Source organism: Canis lupus, chromosome 1, assembly GCF_003254725.2.
Source record: "Canis lupus dingo isolate Sandy chromosome 1, ASM325472v2, whole genome shotgun sequence".
NCBI classification, from domain to species: Eukaryota; Metazoa; Chordata; class Mammalia; order Carnivora; family Canidae; genus Canis; species Canis lupus.
The window spans coordinates 34,575,598-34,580,650 of NC_064243.1; the positions used below are offsets into that span (position 1 = coordinate 34,575,598).

A 5,053-nucleotide genomic window follows, 5' to 3' on the forward strand; every position below is an offset into this window, starting at 1 on the left:
CATCTATGTAAATTGCAATCAAAATAAAATATTTATGCTTTATCATCTTTTTGAATAAACTTTTCACATCTAGTTTGTGTTTATGTTTTTCTTCCACACATTTGAAAATATATTTTAGAATCATTATACTGCAGTGTAGCACATGGAAAGATCTGAGCAGCGTTAGTATGGGCAAACCACGTTGTCATCCTAGACTCTTGAAAGCAACATTGTTGGCATTTTCAAAAACTGAAGTATAATTATCATTCAATAAAATGTATAGATTTTATATAGTGTTCAATTCCATGAGTTGTGAATAAATCCATGTAGCCCACCACCTAAAACAAGAGAGAGAACATCTCTACTCCAGGAAGTTTCTCTTGTCTTTCTCCTATCACTCTGACCCCCAGAGCAACCATTTTCTGGTTTCTTTTACCATAATACATTTTGCCAATTCTTGGGCTTCATATAAATGGAGTCATACAGTATGTGATCTGTGTCTGTCTTAATTTGTTCAGCCTAATGATTTGAAGGATCAACCATGTTGTTGATCTTGATAGTATGTCTTAGTAATTTGTTCTGTTTTATTACTAAGTACTATTCCATTGTATAAGTATACCACAATTTGTTTATTCATCATCTCATTGATGGACATTTGGATTCTTTCCAGCTTGGGGCTATTATGAATATGGCTGCTTTGAACATTCATGTACAAGTCTTTTTGTGAACATAGTATGTTTTCCTTTCTCTTGGGTAAATACCTGAAAATAGGATTGCTAGGTCGCAAGGTAAAGCATGTTTAATTTTACTAGAAACATGGCATATGTACTTAAAATATTCCATCTACAAGGAAAACACGAAAACAAAACATGTAACTGTTGCACAATGCCAAAATGTCAATGAATTTGGTTTTTGGAAAGGCAACTCTTCCTCCACCTGTACTGCTCACCTATGGCTACTTGTCCACCTTCATTCACTCACCCAGCCATGCAGAATGACTTGCTGTGTGAGTTTGTGAGTATGTGACTCAGGGTCTCCCTTATAAGTCTCCCTACAAGGTACTTCCTCTTGTTGGTTGCTGTTCTATTCTTCATCTGCCCTATCTATTCTTCAATACTCCATCTAGTCATTTTTTATTCTGGGAGGCCTTTACACCAACTTCCTCCAACCCCTCATCACCACTCTCAAGATTGAATGAAGGGTCTGTCCTGGATGACTCCATAGAAACTCATATTTCCCCAAAAAATGTTTGGTTATTTATCTGTCATCACCACTGCACCATAAGCTCCCTAAGAGTGGAGTCTTGTTCACTGTTAGAATTTAATGCCTAGTAAAGTTCTTGACCCAAAGTGGGCACTCAACAAATATTATTTGAAAAAATGAATAAATATTTTGGAAGGCTTGTATTGACATTGGGAGTGGAGAGGTTTCTTTATACCTGTGTGATATTCATGGGGGAAATAAGCAGTTGGAATATTGGTCTGCAGTGTGAGTATTGGGCTGATGATATGGGCAGGATGTAGGTTGGTTTAGATATATAAGAACTCTCCTTAGTCTCGGTCATATTGTATATAGATATGACTTGAGAGTTTGGGATTGAATGAGATAACCTGGGAAAAGGTGCCATTTTTTAAAATAATTGAAAGTGTTATATTTAGTTATACTAAATATAAGTGTTGTATTTAGTTCCCTGTCCCTGAGGAGGGATTATGAAATAAGTGGGAAAAGAGAGAACTTTGTATTTCTTATGTAAAAAATGTGGACAACTAATTCAAAAAGTATTGTGTTAAAAAAAAAGTATTGTGTTGTGATGTCAAGTAGGGCAATCAAGGTAATATCCTAACAGGTAGATGAGATTGAATAGTGCTATGTTGTTTTCACTTTTATTAGTGCAAGAAAAAAAGCCAGTTGAGTCTATTTTCAAATTGAAGGAGCAAAGTCATTGGAGAGATGATATTATTCTGAAATATGATAGTCAAATGAGACAATCTCTGTTTATACAAAGGTTTTGCTAAGATCTTACCCCATTAAATCATGATATACACTTTTTACCATCCTCAATGACCATATTTTCACTTCAAGGCATAGGTTATGATTGGAAGTCAGAAGTATTCAGGTACTCAAAGCAAAAGCCTTTATCCATAATGAGTAGAACTGATTGAAGACTGTATGAGAGGTTTGGATATTCACCAGGAACTCCAAGTGCTTGCTCCACTTCTTGTATTAGAGATCTAATAATGCTAACAGAGACTATCTCATAATGGATTCTAGATAATGACATTTTAGAGCTGGAAATAAGCTTAGAGACCATGTTGTTCTGCATCTCCCAGGCTTTATTTCTTGGTCAGGACACAACTAAGACATCATCACTTATGGGAATCCTTCTCAGGATATGAATAAGTACATCTTTTTAAAAAGTCACAAACAAATCTTATGTTCTTCTCCTAGAGTTTCATAATGTTTATTATTAAAATGTACATGTTCAAGACTCTGAGAAGTTCCACAGTAAATAAACCTATTTGGTTCACAAAATAGTTTCCAACCTCAAGTGGAAATTTGGATACAAAACCTGATGACTGAACACAAAACTCTGATGCTCTTATTTGATGAACACCTATACACATCTCACAGAACCTACTTTGAGGATCACTAACTAATCCTTTTTTTTTTTTTCAGATAAATCTCTCAGTGTTCTTATCTGCTTGTTTGACCCATCTAAACTTAATAGCTTGAAATAGTTTTCTCATCTTTGTTTATTGGGATCATCTGGGAAGTTGTTCTCATCCATATAATGTTATTTGAGTCTGCATTAATCTGTAGCTTGACTTGGCTGGAACATCAGGAAAACCCACTCTGATGCCTTGATAGGGATAGATGAAATGCTGAGCTTAGCTCCAGATACTGGTGTGGCTGGGCTTCTCTCTGTCCATGAGGTCCCTGAGACTTCAGCTCTTCACATGACTGTACCACATGATCTCCCCTTATGGTCTCTTCATAGAGTCAGCAGATGACTTACATGCTGGTTCAGGACTTCTAAAAGTACAAAATCAGACACTTCTACCACCTTTTTAAGGTGTAGGTACAGAACTGGTACAGCATCATTTTCATCAGTTCTATTGGTTACCTTAGTCACAGCACCAGCCCAGATCCAAGGGGAGCAAAACAAACTCTGTCTCTCCACGACGATGACAAATCATTTGCAGTCATATTTAATCTACCACACTTCTCATAGGCTTTTGGCATCTTGTGAAAGAAAGAACTTGCTTACTGATACTGGAAATGTCCCCAGATAGCTTTAAGTACCCAGGCTTCTTGGCACCACAGAGATGGCTGACATCCATTGATGTCGCCCCTGATATCCAGGATCAATGGCTTCGGCAAATGGCCAATAGGACCCAGATCCAACATATCAAGTAAGGGGGAGGCTGAAAGACATGCACCAATTCTAACAGTCTAAAACAGAGGTTGACCAACTACATCCTGTGGACTAAATCCACCCATTGTCTATTTTGATAGAGTGTTGTTGGAACACTGCCACACCCATTTGTTTATGTATAGTCTATGGCTGCTTTTGTGCTACAAGGTCAGAATTGAATAGTTGTGACAGAGACCATGTGGCTGCTAAGCTTAAAACATTTACTGTCCAACCCTTTACATAAAATGTTTACCAACCCCTTGTATAGACTTCTATAAGCATTACAAGATGGAAGTCACCTTATTCTGAAATGACTTAATTCATACATATTAGTCAGTTCAGACTACCATAATAAAAATACCATAGACTGCTTAAATAACAGAAATTTAATCTCACAGTTTTGAAGGCTAGGAAGCCCAAGAACAGGCTGCCTGATTTGGTTCCTGGCTCACCCTTTTCCTGCTTTGTAGAGCCTCCGGGAACTACTCGACTGTCATCTCCCACAACCCGGAGACCAAGAAGACTCTAGTGAAGCTGCCGTCGGGTTCAAAGAAGGTCATTTCTTCTGCCAACAGAGCCGTGGTGGGTGTGGTTGCTGGAGGTGGCCGCATTGACAAGCCCATTCTGAAGGCTGTACCACAAGTACAAGGCAAAGAGGAATTGCTGGCCACGTGTGCGGGGTGTGGCCATGAATCCTGTGGAGCATCCTTTTGGAGGTGGCAACCACCAGCACATGGGCAAACCCTCTACTATCCGCAGAGATGCCCCTGCTGGCCGCAAAGTGGGTCTTATTGCTGCCCGGCGGACTGGGCGTCTCCGGGGAACCAAGACTGTGCAGGAGAAGGAGAACTAGGCTTGAGGGGCTCAATAAAGTGTGTCCTTCAAACATTGTATGTTCTCATTCATTTGGGGAATATAAATAATAGTGAAAGGGAAAATAAGGGAAGGGAGAAGAAATGTGTGGGAAATATCAGAAAGGGAGACAGAACGTAAAGACTCCTAACTCTGGGAAACGAACTAGGGGTGGTGGAAGGGGAGGAGGGCGGGGGGTGGGAGTGAATGGGTGACGGGCACTGGGGGTTATTCTGTATGTTAGTAAATTGAACACCAATAAAAAAAATATATAAAAAATAAAAATAAAAAAAAATAAAGTGTGTCCTGCCACAAAAAAAAAAAAAAATTTTTTTTTTTAGTGGCAATTTAATTTTAGGATCTTTAAAAAAAAAACCTCAACTTACAAATGAGTATACATCTGTGTATCTGCTCACACACATATCAATCATTCGCGCCCTCATCATGAGTCCAGCCTTCTATAGGTCGAGGTTTCTGGGGCTCCGAGATGACTGACAGCGTTGGTGCTCCAAGGAGCCCCTCTACCTTGATACTGTTTGGTGTGGCTGCGTGCCACAAGAGCAGGGTCCATTCCACGGCATCACAGGCCAGAGCAGCTCCTGTTCTATTCCAGATGCACCACGCAGATGCCATTTCTGCTGCAGCCCAAGCTCACGTGTCCAGGTGCTTGTAGAGTCTATGACTTTTCTCTTTTTTATTTCTGTTGCCATGTTTTTTCCAGGCCTTCCCAGCCCTGCTCTCAGAACTCATGCTTTGTTTTCCTACTCCATCTTCACATGATAGAGACAGAGATCATCTCTCTTGTGT

At 39.4% G+C, this 5,053-nt stretch overlaps 1 pseudogene; it reads left to right on the top strand.

Moving 5' to 3' along the window:
• The first annotated feature begins 3,258 nt into the window (after positions 1–3,258).
• LOC112643449 (60S ribosomal protein L8-like) lies at positions 3,259–4,277 on the top strand (annotated as a pseudogene).
• Positions 4,278–5,053: the final 776 nt, after the last annotated feature.